The following is a 22,398-nucleotide window of genomic DNA, read 5'->3' as shown; positions in this document are numbered from 1 at the left end:
TAAGAATGATTCTAGACATTTAGGTTGCCTTAGACTAGCGCAGTCCCAGTGGTTCGACTTACCCGACCAATAGCCCTATTTTACAATGATTCATGCTATTGCGAAGGTTGATGTATGATTGACCAACCGATCAATTTTTGGCGCCGTTGTCGGGGACTTGCATACGGTTTAGCGACCAAGGTTCTAGGGTTAATTTTAGTTTGATTGTGAATATTGTATTTTGTGCATTTTTTTCGTGTGGTTTAACCATTTTTGTGTTGTAAGATTCTAAGGACTCGAATCTCGCCGTGGGAACACTAGCAAAGCGTAAGTCTAGAGGACCCCAGGTAAGTTTCTTGACCTTTTAGTTTCACATTGTAAGATATCGTGCATGTGTTAAGCTTAGAAGTAGTTAATTTCTTTGCAAGCCCTTGTTGAGGCTATATTATTGTTTTAATTCTGTGTATAAGCATCGGTCCTTGTCGTGGCCATTTATTTTCTGTCTTGATAATTGAGGAGAAAGGGAACATCGTATGTGGAGTTGTGGATAATGAATTGCTTTGTTGATTATATGTTGTGCTGTTGATGTTCGGTCGTAGGTCACTCTCTCTACCCACAATCGATTCGCCCATTGATATCAATTCTCTTGAAAGAACTCTTAGAAGAAACCTTAGGGAATCTACTCTTACAAGGGATCTTGAAACTGAATTTAATACAATGGGAGATAATATAGGAAATTTGGGGAATGAAAGGGCTGAAATTCCTAATATCGAGCCAATGACTCTTAGAGATCATTTCATCCCTACCACCTATGCTTCTCCTTCTTGCATAGTAATGCCAAACATCGATGCAACTCAATATGAGATCAAATCAAGCACCATCCAAATGCTTCCATCATTTCATGGCTTTGATAATTAAAATACATATAAGCATCTTGATGAGTTCCTTGAAATCTGTTCGACCATCTGGTTGAGAGGTTTTCCGGACAATGCACTCCATCTCTATCTTTTCCCATTCTCCCTAAAGGATAGGGCAAAATATTGGTTGAACTCCCTCGCTCCCAATTCCATTACTTCTTGGGCTCAATTGCAACAAGAATTCCTTAAGAAGTATTATCCGGTGAGTAAAACCAACCAAATGAGGCGTTCCATTCTAAGCTTTTCTCAAATTGATGGAGAACAACTCCATAAGACTTGGGAAAGGCTACAAGATCTTCTTCGGAAATGTCCTCATCATTTGATCCCAAAATGGCAATTAGTGCAAGCTTTCTATGCCGGCTTGACCGAAACCCATAGATTCATGGTTGATTCTTCTTGTGGTGGGATGTTCATGTCCAAGAATGCGGATGAGGCTTGGACCCTACTTGAGAATTTAAGCGAAAATTCACTTCAGCATAATTCTCGTAGGGCTCCGACCTCAACCATTGCAAAGAACACCAACGCTTGTCAACCAAAATCAATAAGGGAGGATCATCTCAAGTGGATGCCATAGCTCATAAATTCTACCAATTGATGGCACCACATCTTCCTCCTTCATTGTCTCAAAATTCAGCAAGTTCAGTTTGTGCTTCATGTACTAGTCTATTCCATCTCTCGGAAGATTGCCCCACACCGGAGCAATTTCCCAATCCCAACCAAGAGTAAGCTAATGCCATGTTCTCAAGGCCCGGGCATAACCCGTATTCCAATACATATAATCCGAGTTGGAGGGACCATCCGAATTTTTCATGGAGGCAACAAGCCCCACAAAATTCCCAATTTCAAAATCAAGGGCCTCAAAATCAACCCTTTTCTCAATATCAAGGTAGGCCTTTCCAAGCCTCTTCAAGCTACCGTCCTCCTTACAATCCAAATGTTTCCAATCAACCTCCTGTGTGTCCAACTGACGAGATAGTAGCTGCAAACAAGCAAATGATGGAATCATTGAACAAGCAAATCATGGACTCTAATAAGCAACTCTTGACATCTTTGCAACCTACTCTCCAAATGGTTCACTCCCATACTCAATCCATAGCTAAGCTCGAAAATTAAGTGGGCCAAATAGCTAATTCGGTGAACCAATTGCTCCAAATGGACAAGGGTAAGCTTCACGCTCAACCTTTTGAAAATCCTAGAGGAATGCATGTGATTGATGAAACCCCTCCTCCGAGTGGACCGACTCATGAACAAGTTTAAGCTATCACCACCCTTCGGAGTGGTAGAGTGGTTGACAACAAGGTTGATGGAGACACAAGTGAGAAAAACCCTCCTTTGAAAAATCCAAATCCAAGCTCTTCTAATCCAAATCCAAGCTCTTCCAATCCAAATTCTTGTCCAAATACCATTCACGGAAATCCCACACATGTCACCCCAAATGTGGAAACTACTTATGAGCCAAAAGCTCCGTTTCCTCAACGTCTTCAAGAGTCGACACATTTTGGGAACAAGAATTGTAAAATTCAAGACATGTGGGAAGTTTTCAAGCAAGTGAAGATTAACTTACCCCTCTTGGATGCTATCAAGCAAATCCCTCCCTATGCAAATTTCTCAAAGATTTGTGCACTCAAAAGCGCACTTCTAAAAATCATTTGCCAAAAAAGGTGAGGTTGACTGAAAATGTTAGTGCTATCATTCAGCACAGCACTCCTCCGAAGTATAAGGATTCGGGTGCCCCCACAATCTCTTGCGTCATTGGTGACAGAAAAATCGAGAGGGCCCTCCTTGACTTAGGAGCTAGTGTGAATTTAATTCCATATTCAGTTTACCTACAACTTGGTTTGGGAGATCTTAAACCGACTTCCGTGGTTTTGCAACTTGCCGATAGATCGGTCAAGCATCCATGAGGCATTCTTGAGGATGTTATCATCAAAGTGGACAAATTCTACTTCCCAGTAGACTTTGTGGTTCTTGATACGGAACCGGTCCATGACCCAAAAAAGTACATTCCCGTGATCCTTGGTAGGCCATTTTTAGCCACGGCTAATGCATCAATTAATTGCCGAACCGGGGTGATGGACATTGCTTTTGGAAACATGCAAGTCAAACTCCACATCTTTCATGCAACTCAACATCCCTCCAATGAGGATGATTGTTTTTTTGTGGATGTCATTGATGAAGTGGTCGAAGAATCTTTCCCCTTCATTTTAAGCAAAGATCCTCTTGAAACTTGCATGTCCCATTTTGACTTCTCAAACTTTGATGTTGATCAAGCCATTCAAGAAGTCAATTCCTTGCTTGATATTAATGCTATCATGGATGTACCTCCTTGGAAAATTCTAAAAGAACCACTTCCCTAACTTTCCACTACTCCTCCGGTCCCATCATTGCTATCTCCGCCACAACTTGAGCTTAAGCCGCTCCTGGCCCATCTCAAGTATGTGTTCCTTGGTCCAAAGCAAACCCTTCCGGTCATCATTGCCTCGGACCTTCAAAAAGACTAAGAGACCAACCTTTTAGCGGTGCTCCAAGAGCATAAAGAAGCTATTAGTTGGACAGTGGCAGATTTGAAAGGAATTGACCCCTCTATTTGTATGCACCGCATTCATATGGAGGATGACGCAAAGCCTACTAGAGAGGTCCAGCGCCGGTTAAATCCAAATATGAAGGAAGTGGTCATGAAAGAGGTGATCAAATTGCTAGATGCGGGAATCATCTACCCTATCTCTGATAGCAAGTGGGTGAGCCCCACACAAGTTGTGCCCAAGAAATCCGGTCTCACCGTTGTTGAAAATTCAGCGGGTGAGCTCGTGCCACAACGGACTACCACCGGGTGGCGTGTGTGCATTGATTACCGGAAACTCAATTTGTCAACTAGGAAGGATCATTTTCCACTTCCATTCATTGATCAAATCCTAGAAAGGTTAGCCGGCCAAAGCTTTTATTGTTTTCTTGATGGTTATTCCGGCTATAACCAAGTGGCAATCGACCCCCAAGATCAAGAGAAAACAACATTCACATGTCCCTTTGGTACGTTTGCCTATCGACACATGCCTTTTGGGCTTTACAATGCGCTGGCAACGTTCCAAAAGTGTATGATGTCTATATTCTCGGATATGGTTGAAAAGTTCTTGGAAGTTTTCATGGACGATTTTTCTGTATTTGGGTCCTCCTTTGACTCGTGTCTCAAAAATTTGTCTTTGGTGCTCCAAAGATGCAAAGAGACGAATCTCATTCTAAGTTGGGAGAAAAGCCAATTCATGGTCCAAGAAGGCATTGTTTTAGGACATGTCATTTCTAAAAGGGGAATCGAGGTAGATAAGGCAAAAGTTGAGTTGATCTCTAATCTTCCTCCTCCGAATTCCGTCCGTCAAATCCGTTCTTTTCTTGGCCATACCGGATTCTATCGTCGCTTCATCAAAGATTTTAGCAAAATCTCACGGCCCTTGTGTAATCTCTTAGCCAAGGATGTTCCGTTCAATTTTGATGACGCTTGCATGGAAGCTTTCATTAAACTTCGCACTCTTCTCTCATCTGCCCCAATCATGAAACCGCCTAATTAGTCTCTTCCCTTTGAGATCATGTGTGATGCATCCGACTATGCATTAGGGGCGATTTTGGGCCAACGTGTGGATAAACTTCCGCATGTCATTTATTATGCCAGCAAGACTCTCTGCGATGCCCAATTGAACTACACCACCACTGAAAAAGAATTGCTAGCTGTGGTGTACGCCTTGGATAAATTTCGCTCTTATCTTCTTGGTTCCAAGGTCATCGTCTTTTCGGATCATGCCGCTCTTAGGCATTCGTTAGCGAAAAAAGAGACAAAACCCCGTTTAATTCGATGGATCCTCTTACTTCAAGAGTTTGACATTGACATCCGGGACAAAAAAGGGACCAACAATGTTGTCGCCGATCATCTCTCTCGCTTGCTTATTGAAAAATCTTCCGAATTCGCAGCCATCCGTGATTCTTTTCCGGATGAGCAACTTCTTCAAGTTTCACATTCCAATCTTCCATGGTTTGCGGATATTGTCAACTATCTTGCGATTGGCAAAATTCCAACTCATTGGTCCAAACAAGAGAAGGACCGGTTTTTCTCCCAAGTCAAGCATTTCTTTTGGGAAAATCCGGAACTATTCAAGTATTGCCCGGACCAAATCATCCGGTGATGCATTCCTGAAACCGAGGCCACAAGCATTCTAAATTTTTGCCATACTCTTGCTTGTGGAGGCCATTTCAATGCCAAAAAGACCGCTAACAAAGTCCTTCAAAGCGGATTCTTTTGGCCTACCTTGTTTCGGGATGTATACAATTTTTGCAAATCGTGTGAACGATGTCAAAAACTTGGATCCATGTCCCGAAGAGACATGATGCCCCTCACTAACATTTTAATTGTTAAAATTTTTGATGTATGGGGGATTGACTTCATGGGACCATTTTCATCTTCTTATGGCTATGAGTACATCCTTGTAGTGGTGGATTATGTGTCTAAATGGGTTGAAGCCGAGGTTACCAAAACCGATGATCATAAAGTCGTGATCCAATTCATTCAGTCTCATATCTTTAGTCGTTTTGGTATGCCCCGAGCAATCATTAGTGATGGCGGATCTCATTTTCGAAATCGTTATCTCAAATCCGTCCTTGCTAAGTATTCCGTCATTCATAAGGTTGCTACACCTTACCACCCTCAAACGAGTGGTCAAGTAGAGATTTCTAACCGGGAAATTAAGCACATTTTGGAAAAAACGGTTAGACCGGACCGCAAAGATTAGTCATTAAGGCTAAACGATGCGCTTTGGGCTTACCGGACATCTTATAAGACACCCATTGGCATGTCGCCATATTGACTTGTCTTTGGCAAAGCATGTCATCTCCCGGTAGAATTAGAGCACCATGCTTATTGGGCCATAAAAAGGTTCAATTTTGATCTCAATCAAGCCGGCTCTAATCGTGCGTTGTAATTAAATGAACTTGAGGAAATGCGTAATGATGCATATGAAAGTGCCCAAATTTATAAGGCAAAGACTAAAGCTTTTCATGACAAACACATCGTCAAAAAGTCTTTTGCCCCGGGCCAAAAGGTTTGGCTTTTCAATTCCCGCTTGAAACTCTTTCTCGGTAAACTCCGGTCAAGATGGGATGGTCCATACATTGTCACTACTGTCTTTCCTCATGGAGCAATCGAACTTCATGATCCTGCAAATGGATCACTCTTCAAGGTTAATGGCCAACGGCTTAAGCCTTGCATTGATGGCACAATCCCAACCCGAAAAGTTGAGGAAGTCCTTTTGACGGACCCAATTTATGAGGATTAGTGCCAACTCTAACTTCGTCTAGCTATCGACATTAAATTTAGCAAAGCAAGGGAATAAATTCTTTCGATGTTCTAAGCTTCTCTACCTTCTTAAATTGCTCGTGCCTTGAAATTTTCTGGGAAATGGTTTCGATAAGCCAAAAATTTGATTTTTCTGAAATGCTCTTTAGTTGTGTTCCACAATTTTAGACCGGCTTCTTAGACCTTCTCAACTCTTGTTTTCATTCCCGGAAGTTTCTGGCTCTATCGGGCAATTTTCTTAGACTTTCGACTTGGCCCTCACATGCATAGCCTCTTCTCTTCCTGCATTGTTGGATCATGATTCCTAAAAATCATCCATACATTACATTGATGTTGCAAAAAGTTGAAAAGTTTCTTAAATTCATTCATGCAGTAGAGAGTAGTTACAAGGTCTCAAAATTTTCCCAAATTTCATTCATATATTCATTGGCGGAAAATTGCACAGTTTGAAAAATTTTCTAATTTTTCCATGCATTGCAATGAGGTATAGAGTTGAATTTTTCAGCCTTGCATTCGAATGACATGATGTTGCAAAGTTTAAATTTTGTTGCAATGTTTCAAGTTAAAAACATATATTTTTTTTATGCAAAAATTTTGCATTATTATTATTATTATTAACAATAATAATAATAATAAATTTTCATGAACTTGAAACATTGTCTCAAAAAAAAAAAAAAAAAAAGAGAAGCAATTTTCATTATTCATAGGAATTCCATTGCAGCCATGAGCTCATAACTTCATGCATTCATTCATCCATGCATTCAAGTTGGTTGAAAATTTTGTATCCCATTATCATGCATACATAAAAATGATAAATCTTCAGGTTCACAGTTTGCATAAATGCATGCATGCATTGCATTCATGCATCCTCATCCATGTGGTCCAAGTCTTTCATCCAATTTGAGTCCATGCATCCCATGTTACATTTCTTTGTTGCAATCATCCATGCAAACTCATTGCCTTCATATTGCAACATTCAATTTCCATGATGAGCAACTTCATTGCTATGCTTATTGTCTTCATTTTGAGCAATCCCATTTCCCATTTGAGTGCTCGCAGCTTTCAAAGCATCAATCCTAGCCTACTGCCTTCATTTAGAGCACTCTAGCTTCCATTTGGAGTGCTCTAAATTTTCAGCCCTTCATTTGCAGCCACTGCCTCATTTTCGAGCACTCTCAATTCTTGTTAGAGTGCTCGAATTTCCTGCACTACCATGCCAAGCCCACTACCTTCAATTCGAGTGCTCGCAAGCTCAGTTCGAGCACTCGAATCTGCTTCCTCACTCTCTTGTCAACGTCCCAACCCCTCCACTCACTTCACTGCCCCATTCTAAAGCACTCGAAGCCAAGCTTCTAGTGCTCACCGTTCCTTGAGTCCTCTCACCCCAGCTAACCGAGCCACTGCCCCATTTTAGAGCACTCGAATTCCAACTTCGAGTGCTCGAGCCAACTTACCCTCCTCTCTTTTAAACCCCGAAGCCACCCCAACACCTCACTCTCATCACCCCCTCTCGGCTGCAACACAACTCCACCATCATCCCTCATCCTCACACCACCATGCAACCATCTCAACCCCACCCGAGCACTCAACCTCCATGCTAACCTCCTACCTCATCAACCTAACCACACACACCACCACACTCCACCCCAACCTTCATCACCCGACACCACCACACCTATACCAACCATCTCAATCAACCATCTCTCACCACATACCACCATCTCTCACTTCCACCCCACCTTCCCAGTTTTCATTCTAATTCATGCATGCATTCAATCCATGTGTCTCCATTCTTCTTCTTCTTCTCAAGGTATGTGAGCTTCCTATTCTTCTCCATTCTTTGTCTTTATTTCCTTTATAAGGAGGATGGGAATGCATTATGGAGGTTGTGTTGTATGTGGTTGATGCTTGCTCTATCATAGAGCTTGGTTTGGTTGTCAAAAATTTTGGTTTTCATCATCCATCCCACTCATTTTCACCTTTTCCTTTTTGTGGTGCACGCCAGGTGTTCGCTGAAATTCCTCAACCAAGTCCACCTCTCTAAATGTCTCGTGCCGGTCTTTCTCACCCTCCTAGACCCTCTGCGGGTGCACGTGCTGTCAATCGTGAGCGACCACATGATCCTTGGGTTGGCAAACAACTCAACTACGAGCTTTCTTTTCCGCTCACGGATGCCTTTGACATTCTACCCACTACTTCGTGGGCTGTAGCCGAATTGACTAACCGGCGTCTGCTGTACATTTGCGCGCCCTTGCCAGGGTTGCCTACCCCCGTGTAGTGCGCCTCTTCTACCAGAATCTCCAATGCCCTGAAGAGCCACCCATTTCTCTCACTACATCCATTGATGGCACTACCTATGCTTTCACTATGACTGACATCATTCAGGTTTCTGGTTGCCCCATTGAGTGCCCCGCTGACCTTTTGGACCCTACTAGCCATACGTTGTATGAGCAGGTCGATGATATGACTGTCAAGCAGGTAGTGGCCGCCATTGGCAATGTCGACGATCCTAATAGGCCTCAGTCTTTTATCCGCAAAACCAATCTTCCGGAACGCCTCTGGTTCATTGACACTATTTTCAAGCACAATGTCTGCCCTTTGGCGCATAGCACCGAGCGTAAGGGCCTCCTTTTGCAAGCCTTATATGCCATGGACCAAGGCCAATGGTTCTCCATCCCGGAGCTCATATAGACCACATTTATGAAGTTTTGGCATGACGCTTATAATGCACAGGCTCCGCGAGTTGAAAATCGGAAATTGCCTTTGCCGTTTTTCATCACTGAGCTCCTAAAGCACAAAGGCTTCATTGTTCCTCCCCATGAACCAAAAGGCGAAAAGATTAAAAATTTTACCAAGCGCCGGTGGATCAATGTTCTTAGCCATTCTAGTACCCCTCAGCATGCTGCACCCCTGTTCATCCAAGCTCCACCTCCTCCTCTTTCTGAGGATGCTTCCATAGCAGCAGCCGCTGCAAGGGTAGAGCCTCCGGTCGACTCTCAGCAGGACCAGGCTTTCATCCGGGCTAGCATTGCTGGCATTCATGAGCGGATGGATTGTTTTAAGAATTCTTTGTCCGCGTACACTCGAACTATGTGTGCGACTTCTTCACGTGCCGAAGAAGATCGTCGTCTTGCTGCTGAAGACCGCCGTGTCGCAGCTGAGGAACGTCGTTTGGCTTTCGCCGAATGGCGTAAGACTCAATCTCTCCCCCATTCCATCCTCGCCCGTTTACCCTCTGGCCCGTAGCTTGTTGCGAGTGTTGGACCTTATCTTTTTGTTCATATGTAAATATCTCTCTTGTATCTTTTGTTTTACTTTTGAACTTTCAGAATTTGCTATGTATAGGTTGCTCTAGTAGACGTGATCCATGTACAGCTCTTTTTGTAATCATGTGAACTCTTTTTGAAATGCAAATTCTCTCTTTTCTGTTAACTTTATGTACATTATTTTTCTGTATTTATGCTTGTATTTTTAATACTTTTTCTAGTTGTCTCTTTTTGTTTTTCATGATGCTATCTAGGTTGTGCGGTCCAATTCAAGTTTGGGGGTTCTTCTCACCATGCCGTTTCCTCCCCCTAGGTATTTTTGTTCCTTTTTATACTCTTTGTCCTTTTTGTCTTTAACTTTCATCCATGTCCCACATTGAGGACACTGTGTCGTTCAAGTTTGGGGGTGCATCAAAGCATTCTTGGCATAGTTTTGGTATCATATTTTTGTAAAGCAATGATAGTGTAACTTAGGACTTGTCGGAGACAAAGCATATGTTTAATACCTTGTGTATAGAAGCAATTGAGAAATTTTTGAAAATAAAGAAATTTGAATTTGAAGTGATCATGCAAATACAATGTAGTCTGTATAAATGCCTCAATTAGATTCTTGCTGAATTTACACTCTTATAAGCTTCACAATGCACAGATGCACATTGGAAACTTAACTGTGAGGCATGCAACTTGATTGACCTTGATCTTGGCCTAGTTAATCTGATTTGTTGAACCTAATGGATGAATATCTTTGGCATGATATATTTTGATGTAAAACCAAAAAAAAAAAAAAAAATATGAAGATGAGAAAGAAAGAAAATAATGACCAGTTGAAGTTCGTAGCCTTTCCAACTCGAGCTATTAAGCCCTATGGAGTGTTTCTACACTTAACACCCTAAAGCCATCTGGTTTGGGAGTTGTTGGCCTAACGCTTGCTACATGGGTTGGTTAGAAAGCTTAAAGGATTTCAACACTGCACAACCATTTTATGTTTCACTTTTGAGTTATAATAAATTGTTAACAGGCAACAAAAGTTGTCTTGAAAATAAAATCATGCCTTAGGAACTTCATGTAAAGGGGAATTCATTGATTTAAAAACTTGTGCCTTGGAATTGGAAAAGAAAGTAAAAGCCGCATGTTGAGAATTCAATTCACTTTCACTGGAGTTTGAGTTATTTCCATTTAAGAGATGACAATTGAATTATTTATATGGACTATGATGTTGATGCATGCATGTTGAAATGGTTTTTGCCAATTTTTGTATTAATGTTTCATATATGCAAGGTAGTCTTCCCAATGATCCCGTCTCCAGCTCTTTATCTGTTTCAAGTTGTATTTGAGCTATGTTTATGTTTATTTTTGCCATGGTGGATATTTTTGTAAAAGCATTCCCATGTTTTTCATTACATTGAGCTTTGCATTTTGGTTTTGCTAAGGGACTAGCAAAATGTAAGTTTGGGGGTGTGATAAGCGCCGAATACTGTATATTCAAGCGCCCTAAATTACACTAACAAAGTCCATTAATTGATTATTTTATCTAGATTATCTCCATTTGCATGTTTTTGTACATTTTCAGGTTAAATTGCAAAAAGGAAGCAAAAATGATGCCTTGTGGAATTTTGAACAAAAAGGGTGCCAATTCTGAAATTCTGGCAGCAGTAGAACCTGACTTTTGTCGCCATTTTTGACCTAGAAAACTCAAGAACTGGACTTCCATCATAACATAAAATATTTAGAGCCCTGAATCAGCTTTCCAAATCTTCAAGAGGTTCATCATTCGGAGTTCGGAGCAGAGAGTTATGATCTTCTTACCAGAGGTACGCAGAACTGCCTGGCAGCACTGAAGTGCTGCCTTTCTCCCCATTTTCGACCAACCAGACTTGAGAATTGGGTCTTCATCAAAACATGAAGTTTTTAAAGCTCTGAATCAGCTCTCCAAATCTTTAAACAGACCATCATTCGGAGTTTGGAGCACAAAGTTATGGTCATTCTTCCACAGTGGGTCAGAGATGTACTCATTACACTAATTTCGAGTGCTCGAGACCACCCTTCGAGTGCTCGAAATTCTGGCAGATTGCACTCGGAAATGGCTCAATTTCAGCCACTTGCACATTGGTTTCCTCAATGCCATCTTCCTTCTTTATGAAGTGGTTGGAGGTGTTCCTTGGAGGAGAGAGAGCCTTGACTTGAGCTTGATAAGAGAGAGGGAGGACCACATAGATGTTATCCTTCATTTTCTTACAAGATTAGAGGAGAGAGAAGAGAGCGAAGAAGGAAGTGTTCTTCAAGCCTAAAGAGGGGAGCACGAAAATGGAGTTGGAGGCCTTGCTTCTTCCTTCATCTAGAGCTACCATGGGTAACTAACTCTTCCTCTAGGGAGGTGATAAAGTCCCTCCCTTGTAAGCATGTCCTAGGGTAGTCTATTTTGGGGGATTGCAATGTATATTTCTATGGTCTTTTTCATAACTAAGAGCCTTTCATTTGTTGTAATGAATGTTTATATATGTATGGTTGATTTCTTCAAGTTCATTATCTTGATTGTTATGTAATGTCTTGTATGAATCTTATTGCTTGAGTTTTCATGGTGAGAATGGAAACAAGGTTATGAAATGGTTTCTTGGCATGTTGATAGGTGACTTTGATAGACCATTGCTTAGGAAATCCTTTGATGGTGTATGCTTAATCTCTAGCTCCATGTGCTTCATCATTTGGTCAAGAACTTGATAGTCTTTCATTTAAGTAAATGTGTATAAGCTACACTTTAGTTAGGTAGTCTAAGCATGTTTACCCTTTTGATAGATTATACTTGTTTGAGACTTAATGTACTTCTTGATCAATTACATGGCAACCATGTGTTGTTATGTAATTATTGACCATTATATGTTATTTTTCCCCTTAATTAGTTCTAATCTAGCATATGTATAGGGATGGAGACGGATTCATCTCCCTAGTCTTCTCTACTTGCATTTCACCTCTTTACATTCCTTGCAATCTACTAGTTTATGCATCTTAACATTTCTAGTTTAATGACAAACAAACAAACCCTTATTACCCCTTATCATTCTAAGAATGATTCTAGACATTTAGGTTGCCTTAGACTAGTGCAGTCCCAGTGGTTCGACTTACCCGACCAATAGCCCTATTTTACAATGATTCGTGCTATTGCGAAAGTTGATGTATGATTGACCAACCGATCAACCGGTATCTTGGCAGTGAGCTAGCCACTGTGCATGACCCAAACCAGTCGACGTATGGATATCTATACGTCGACTGGTTTTTCTGTTCCATACATTTTTTGTTTAGTTTCCCAAATTATCCCTCTTGTCACCTATTAAAAGTTACAAGTATTTATTTTATGACCCAATAAGACTCAATAATTATATTTTAATCACGGAAAGGACTAAATTGCCCAGACTTTATCTTATATATTACGTGATATAAGTAAAAGACTATTATACCCCTGGAGTCTCAAAATAATAGTATTGTGACGAATGACTATCTTGTCCTTGTTGGATTTTAATATATTAATTTAACGTGAAAGGTCCATTATACCCTCGGATGATTTTGGGTCGCGTAAGGGCCCGTTTAATGATCCGGATCCAGTGGATTTGGGTCCTTACATATATATATATATATATATATCATGCATTTCATCATCACATGAATAAATAAATAAATGAAAGATAAAGCAAATAAATAAATAAATGGCCAATGGATTTAGTTTTTAACATTTAAAAACTAAATAATTACTAAGTACTATAATTATTGCACCCCATTATCTCCCACTATCTTTAAGTATTGGAGAATAATTTTAAAATCCACGTTGGGGCAATAATTCACAATTTAATGAATGAAAATAGCACAATATAATCATAAAAAGCAAGTCTGCTCGTGAATGTTCTCAATTTATTGTAGATCCCTAATCTAGATCATTTCTCCTATGATCTCCTCCTTCTTGGTAATGATCTTACCTTTATGAATCACCTATAAACTTTAATGAATGACCTTGGAGACAAAGCTTGTGAGAGCCTCCTTTAGATGAGAATCCTAACTCTAAAAATCTAGAGAGAGAAAATATATTTTTTTTCTGTCTTCCAAAATCATGTAAAAAGGCATAACCTAAAATATACATGGACATATGTATATATAGACAAAATAAAAATAAAAATTGAAGACAATATATTTCTCAATCTCTAAAATTCATGTGACATCTCAAATCTAATGGGCCTCCAATATTAAGTTGGGCTATGGGTGAGAATCCCTTCAATTTACTATCATCTTACTACTATTAATTAATGATTGGCTTGGTCCATTATACCATTGACTCAATTCAATTAATTCATAAATCAATTTCTACTCCACTAAAAGAAATTAATTGGACTCCAATTAAATAGTAAATAACCTATAAGTCAATGTCGCATTTTGACCCCTCTATGCTTAATTATTTAACGGATTATAACGCCATCTATCCGACTTTATAATTAATACATTTATTTTGGTACATTTGATTATTTCTGACTTGATCACAATAAAAATTTATTTGAAAAAAATAATAATTTAGTAAATTAATACATAAAAAACATTTTATCGATTTAAAATAAATGAAGGCTTTCGTATTTACTTTGTGATCAATCATAATTAATACAAAATAAATACAAGTAGCAATGATGCAAATATTGAGAATATAACCCTCTAACTATTATTTACATAACTACCCAAAGTGCCGGTCTTTAGATCCGGAAGTTTCTGCCAAACAAATCAAAGTAATTACTAATTAATAAAAGAGATTATACTTATCTCATGCTTGAGGGTCAAATGCCATGACAGTGATAGAGAGCAATTGAATACGACGAGTCTTGCAATATATCTCAACCTATCATGGATTCGGTTCAAGTCTCTGTTAATTAAATGTCCATCCATAATTACCGACTTTGAACCATTTATGATTACTATTTATAACCTTATATTAATTGTTATTACATACATATAAATGTATCTTTTAATCAAATAGATACAATCAATTTCATAATTAATCGAACAAATAATACATTACATTCACCAATTGTACAAGGAACAATGACTTTTACGGTCCAAGCAAGAATTTTATATGCTAGGCACATAAATTCCAACAAAACACCCAATGTGATAATTTGAAGGAAGGAGATTTGTTGACAATTGCCCCTATGGTACTGCAGCCTTAATTTTCATCCAAAAAAGGAAGGAGAGGCTCAGTTTGCCCGTCATATAAAAATACCTAACCCGCTTCATCTCTCTTAGCGCGAGTTTTCATCATCAGAGTCAGAGCAGGCCCTTCCACTGTCTTGTTCTTGTTGAAGGATTTACGTCATATTGATCAATCTTTCTCTTAAGAGGAGTAATTTTGTCTACCAGCACTGGTACTTCATACGGCGTCATGATCTCAGGTGGGTGGCATGGGTCGTAAGGAGTTCAATTTAATTCATCTTTCTCGTACACAAGACGGATTCCCCACTTCTTTTCCCGCAACGTCTCGGTACCATGAACCACCATTTGGCAGCATTCATTTAGACTCTTACCCGGATGACAAATAATGTAATGATTTGTAAAAAACGTCAGCCAGATATGTTGGGAATCAATGTTCGTACCCACGGTAAACTTACAGAATTTGCAGGCAGCACCATGTGATTCATTATTACCGTCTACGACCCTGATATATATACAAAAATTTTTGTATACGGGTACGAAGTCCAAAACAACGCATACAGCAATCCCCAAAAATCTCTTGTTGTACCAATCTGGAGGCAGTTGCAGAGATGCTTTAGTACCCAAATACTGATGGCTGAACCACTTTGGTATCTCTCTTCCAGGTAAAAGAATACCAGATTCATAATCATTAAAACAGCGATCCTATTCCAAAAAAACAAGTCATTCATTCAAATAAATATACATGTGCATATATATATGTGTGCATATAGATATATATATGTATATAGATAGAGGAAGAGAGTTACCTTAAGCGCAAATTTCAGAGCATTTATCAGCAACATATCAACCACCTTTTCACTCAATTTATTCTCTAACAGCTTAAAGCAATTACTGAAAAAGACCAACGAGAGTGGCTTTGAAGACAGATCTCCGACACTTGTTAATGAGTGGCAATCATCTGCATATATTTCAGAAATACAAGATGGAAGCTCTGGTAATGCTTCTAGCATCTGGCACCCAGCTAACACAATGGTTGTAAGTTCAGAAAGCTGGGAGATGCTTCCAGGTAAACTAGCAAAATTGTTACTTCTTAAATTCAACTTTGTAAAAGAGGATAAGCTGCTAAGGTCATTGGGGATCCCTCCTTCAGACCGATTGCAATCACTAAGATCAAGTTCTCTCAAGGAATATAAACCTGTTAGGGAAGGAAGCGCCAAACACAGAGAATCTTCATGTTTCCTTGGTAAAAACCGAGATGAAACAAATGACTCCGACATTGTTCCCTTGCATCCACTAAGGGATAACACTCTAAGGTCTTTCAAAAGATTTATAGAGGACGGAAGTCGTTTGATAGCAGTTTTATTTGCATGAAGCTCCTCTAAACATTTTATATTTCCCAGGCCTTCTGGCAATTCCTCAAGTTTTGAACAGCCAGAGACTATAAGAGTTTTCAGACATTTCAACCTAAAAATGGTTTCTGGAAGACTTAAAAGGTTTTTGCATTCCCTCAAATCCAACAAAGTAAGGCTGATGATCTGTTCAATTGACGACGGCAGTTCCCTAATGGCCGTCCTATCCAAATAAACTTCCTTTAGACCTTTCATATTCACCAATATTTCCGGAAACTTTTCTAGTTTTGAACAGCCAGAGAGTTAAAGTTTTTTCAGACATCCCAACCTACAAATGGTTTCTGGAAGACTCCTAAGGTCCCTGCATTCACTTAGATCAATCAAAGTAAGACTGGAGAGATTTATAATCGAGGAGGGTAGTTCTTTTATGGCCGTCCTATCCAAATGAAGTTCGGATAGACATTCCATTTTAACCATTATTTCCGGAAACTTTTCTAGTTTTGAGCAGCCAGATAGAATAGAAGTCTTGAGGGATACCAGGTGAATACTGCTTGGAAATATCTTAAGATGTGTGCAATCTCTCAAAATTAAGAAAACAAGCCTTTTTAGACCTCCAAGGGATTGGTGAATTTCCACCAAACTCGTACAATCCTCAAGAACCAGTGTCTCCAGATTTGGAATAACTCTGAAGTCCGGGATCCTGGATAGCCTATGGGAGTGACTAAGGTTGATGACCTTCAACTCAGGCAGAGGCCGTTGAAAGAAATGAAAAATATTAGAATAACTGGCTCTAATGAACACAACATTATATTCAAATCACTATAGTTAAAATACATAATATTATTTATCATACCTTTACTTTTTTCCAAAGTTGATTAATGCTGCTATAACACATGCTAAGTTCAACAAGATTCTTTGCCTGAAAACTCGCTGGCAGACAGTCTGAAGGGTATGCATGCCAATCAAGCCACCGCAACTCATTTGGAAGATGCGCAGGGCCTTTACGGAACACCACATTATGGAATTTGAGCAGCCTTAGTTTCTTCATCTTTGAGAAGGCTTTAGAATTAAGGTCAACAACTCTTGATTCAAGCAGTTCCAAGACCATGCCTTCAACTTTTCCTGTCCCCTAACAACCAAGAGCACAAAGCATAACTTCAAATATCAAATGTCTGTTAGGATTACAAAATGTTTCTTCTTCAATAAAATGTCCGTTAGTAAAAAGGCTGCTTTTTCACAAGCCATCATACCGTATTTTCTGCCAATACATAACAAGCATCCTCTTGAAACCACAACCTGCTACATTTCCCTGACTCTTCAGATTCTTGACGAACAATATACCAGCCCTTTTCTTGTACCAAATCATGCATCCAAAACTTGTGGCCTGAATTAATAGTTATGAGACACCTTTGAATGAGAACACTTATTCCAATATCTGGGTGGAAGCCGCAACTGTCGAGTATTCTTGTTACAAAATCCTTTCCTTTTCCTTTGAAGAAACATGCAACGTCGAGGAAAATTCTCTTCTCCATTTCGTCCAGTCCATCGTAACTGATCCGAAGCACTTTAAGAATTTCTTTGTTAGGAATTTTATGTAGCTTACTTAATGCATTTTCCCATTGCTTCACTGTCTACCACATAGAAAGGAACCCAAAATTGTAAGAGCTAATGGAAGGCCACAAGTATAGTGTACTATGTCCACTGAAAGTTCCACGTAATCTTCATGTGGATAACTTTTTCTGAAGGCTTTTGAAGAAAAGAGCTGGATAGCTTCAACAAATTTCAATGCCTTTGCTTCGTATATTTCAGTCACTCCATGACTGATTAGCAGTTGTATGTCTCTTGTTGTTATGATGATTCTGCTTCCAGAACCAAACCAATCATGCTTTCCAGCTAATACTTCTAGTTGTTTCACTTGATCCACATCATCAACAACAATAAGGACCCGCCTGTCACATAGGCTATATTTTAACATACCCGATACTCCACCAACAGTAGTCTTTATATTACTTCCATTGAAGAGTCCCGAAAGGAGTCGTTCTTGTAAAGCTTCCAAACCGCCATTACTTGCTGAAGATTCTCTGACATTTGCAAGAAAACATCTACCTTCAAACTTATGGGAGATCCGATTAAAAACGGCTTCAACAATTGTAGTCTTTCCTATACCCCCCATTCCCCATAGACCTATAGAGCGAACACCATCCAACTCCAGACGTAACAATGATTCAACTTCCTTCACACGGGACTCTATGCCAACCAGATCATTGGCAACAGTTGGATATGAATGGTTCAGTTTACTGAAATTCTCTTCAATAATTTGCTTCATGCATTTTGACTCATGCCTGCAAAGTTAGAAAGTTGCCTGTATGGTAAGTTGGAATAAGTCATAGACAGAAAATTAATAGATGTAGTGATAAATTTTGTTTTTGCAACTAAACATACCCAAATTGAATACATGTAAATTGGATGGTTAAGATTAATAGAAAGAACAATAATAGATCAAAGTGTATTGACACAACGACATGTTTTAGCTAGATTGACCTGGTTCACACACTAGATATCTTACTTTGGTAAGTACATTTATTACAAATAACAAAAGTGACTGTCTCGAAGAACTGAAAGAATTGTTCGCCTTTCAGGTTTGAAAGTGCCATTTGATACCTTTCAAGCGACAGCAGAATTAGCATACTTTTGGATAGATAAACAAAAATTGAAGTTTATCCAAATGTAGGTATAGAAATTCAATTGTTGAATATTTTAATATTTGGAATTACGACTGAGTTCAAGTGACATGAAGAAGCAAAAGATATCAGGTCCAATCAACAACAATATTTTTTACCCCTTCTGTGTACAGATATATAAATAAGTAAAGTAACACGTTATCCCATCTATCTATTATTACCCCCCAGTCTACACACCTTCTAAAAGTTAGCTCGATCCACGTACTGTCATGTGCGTGCTCAATTGCATTTAAAGGCATTCCATATTTCCAGTTTAGACTTATATTTGGTTTACGAAAATTCTTGTGGAGGTAAGGAATCCTAGTTAAAAGAGGAATTGTAATTCTCGGTTTAGAATTATGTAAAGAGATGCTTAGTTTATGAGTTGAGATTTTTGAAATTGAAAGAGATGTAGCTTGCGAGGGAGTTCATAGATGTGTGAGGGTCTCTGGTCCTCTATTTCACACAGTTCATAGAGACGTGGTTAGTAGAATTGATAGAACACCGATGGCAGGCCAGTACGAAGGCTCGTGGGGTGGTACATGTGAAAAGCTCGGCATTGGCCACCACACCCAAAAGGGGGAGGTAGTGCACATGCAGTCCGGTATTGGCTGGGTATTCTCGACTGTCGTAAGTTTTTTCACAAAAAAAATAGTGAAATCTCTTAATAACCTAGACGTAGGCCAGTTATGCCAGACTACGTAAAAGCTTGTGTTCTTATGTGATTGTTTTCTTATTTGTTCTTCGATCTCCATGCGTGTTCACTTCTGCAGTCCCAATAGTTTGGTTAGGCTTAGCAGCTGCCTTCTATTTTTCCATTTAAATTCTTCAAGAATAAGGTGATATCCGTGATCTATTTTGCAACAACCTAATGGTTAATGGAATTTTTTTTTTTTTTTTTTGCATTTTACCCTATTATTTATTATAGGGTAAGTGCAAAAAACCCCCCATTGTTATGATATACAAAATGTGCAAATACTGTAAAAAAAAACTTCCTACATTTTTCAAATTGAGCAAATAAGGACAATTATTCTATTGGTGAAGTGTAAAAAAAAATCCGTGATTTATTAACCGATTGCACAAAATCCCCCTATACTAAGAACCCCTTGAACTATGAAAAAGTATAATTAGGGACAAAACGTAAAATTTACATTTTTGCCCTTAATTGAATGATGTCGTTTTGTTATGTTTTTATGTTGCGTTTAGTGTGTAGGAATGAAATGGAATGGAAATGGAAATGGAATGAGAATGGAAATGAAATGGAATGGCCATTCTCATTCTATTGTTTGGTTGTAAATATGAAATGTGTAGGAATGGAATGATAATAACCATTTTAGTGTTTGGCTGGACCATTTAAAATTTAGAATGGAATAAATTTCAAATTGATCGAGTTCTCCAAAATATCCCTCGTAACAAATAAATTAAATTAACAAAATGACATTCTTTTATAAATTTCTTCAAAATAAATGGTGGCGGTGGTGGATGGTGGTGACTATTGTGGTGGAGGTGGAAAGTGATAGTAATGTAAGTGGTGGTGTTGCAAGGCGGCGGTGGTGGTGGCAATAGTGGAAGGCGGTGGTAGTAGTGTGGTTGTGGTGGTGGAAGGAGATAATGGTGTAGGTGACGGTGGTGGAAGCCATTGCAGGTGACTGTGGTAGTGGTGGTGGAAGGTAGTTAAGGTAACGGTGGCGGTGGTGGTGGAAGACGGTGCAGGTGGTGGATATATGGTGGCGGTGGTGGTGGAAGACGGTGCAGGTGGTGGATATATGGTGGCGGTGGTGGTGTGTAATACCCCTAATTTTAAAAGGATAGTCTCGGTATTTATTTATTTATATTTATTGTATTTTTTTAATTGTTTAATTGATTATTTGACTAATTGTTTATGTGTTTAATTGAATTAAGTGTTACTTGATTAATTGGCTACTTATCTATGTGTTATTTGTATTTTGTCTAGGTGTTATTTGTATTATTTGTTTAATTAGATTGTGCACTTAAATGATGTATTTGATTAATTGTAATTAATTATAAATTAAATGATTAAATGTTTTATTTTATTTTATTTTATTTTATGGTTATGATTAGTGGTAATGGACTAACTAATTGGGTCCCACGGACTACTTGAATAGGAGGTTGGATGGGTATGGATAATTACCCATGAATAGTTGTATATGTATATATATAGATATATATGTATATACATATATATAAAAAGGAAAGTAATTTATTAATATTATAGTAACTTTAGTATTAATAAATAATCTGATGTATATATTTTATATATTTAGATAATAAGGATATACATATATTTTATACGTAACATGTTGTAAGTTACCTTTTTAATATTATGGTAACTTTAGTATAAATAAATAATCTGATGTATATATTTTATTTAATTAATAAGGATATACATAGATTATATACGTAACATATTTTAAGTTACCTTTTTAATATTTTCATTTTTATTTTTTTTATTTAAGTTGACTTGGATTGGGAAAAGGAATAGGGTTATTATTTAGCCTATAAATACACAACTATAGGTTGAAAAAGGAGTGAAAATATATCACGTAATATATTCTAGAGAGAGAGTTAGAGAGAGAAGGAGAAAGAGGGAGGAAGGAGGAGAAAACCCTTTAGAGAGAAGATCAAGGAAGAAGAAGTTTAACTTTCAATCCGAAAGTTTAAGGCAAGTTCTTCTTCTATCTCTTTCCCTTTGATTCGTGTTTCTGTACATGCCTAGGAAATTCCAGGATTTACTAAACACATAAAATTAAATAATTATGCATGTTTAATTGGATTAAAGTATAGGTTTTTGTGAAATTGGGTCATATCTGTTCTTGTGTTATAAATTAAAAAATGCATGATTTTGATTTGATTTCTGGTGTGAATTTTTATATGTTTGAATTATGTATTTTTCATATATGTAGAATGATGGAACGTAGAAACATGCCTAGGATTCCTGAACATTAAATAGGGACTAGGTTTGGGTTTAAATAAATTTAAATACACTCAATCATAACGATGCTTGCTATTTAAATGTTTACACAAACGAATGGATTTAATCTTTTAAAATGCTTTAGCAATTGAGAATAAATGTGTAGGATGAATTGGATATGGAGAATGCTTATTTGACGATATAATAAAATATCATCATGTATAAGATTCAGTTTGTGTAGGACATATGATATATGAGCTTAAATAAATAATAAGTCATTCATATTCTGTGATAACTTGATATCATATTATCATAGTTATTTCTGGAATGTTTGATGTATTTCTTTAATTATTACATCAATTGTTGGATTGTGTGGTTTAATGCACCGGTATGGGACGGTGGCATTCTAGGGACGGATTAACTTATCAGTTAAGTCTTACCTATTTTATATAAGGGAATGGATTAACTAAAATGTTAAGTCCTACTTATATCCAAGTCAGGTCAGCTGAACAAGTTGAATGACTTATAGAGGATTAATTTATTATATAAGGGAATGGATTAACTAAAATATTAAGTCCTACTTATATTCAAGTCAGGTCAACTGAACAAGTTGAATGACTTATGGAGGATTAATTTATACTGGATAGGATGGTCACTAGATTTTATATATATAAGTATGGTGCCATGATATGAGCTTGAGTCTCAGGATCAGTGGTTAGGGT

The 22,398-nt window shown here is 38.3% G+C and overlaps 1 pseudogene; it reads right to left on the bottom strand.

Annotated features, from left to right (window-relative positions):
- Positions 1-22,398, bottom strand: part of LOC132301695 (TMV resistance protein N-like) — a 62,105-nt pseudogene that overhangs the window by 33,002 nt on the left and 6,705 nt on the right.

This window comes from Cornus florida, unplaced genomic scaffold (assembly GCF_030987335.1).
Source record: "Cornus florida cultivar Cherokee Brave unplaced genomic scaffold, ASM3098733v1 CherokeeBrave_3.0.0_Hap2_Chr03, whole genome shotgun sequence".
In the NCBI taxonomy this organism is placed as follows: Eukaryota; Viridiplantae; Streptophyta; class Magnoliopsida; order Cornales; family Cornaceae; genus Cornus; species Cornus florida.
Note: the sequence above shows the minus strand (reverse complement) of the source record. Positions and strands in the feature narration are given on the sequence as shown.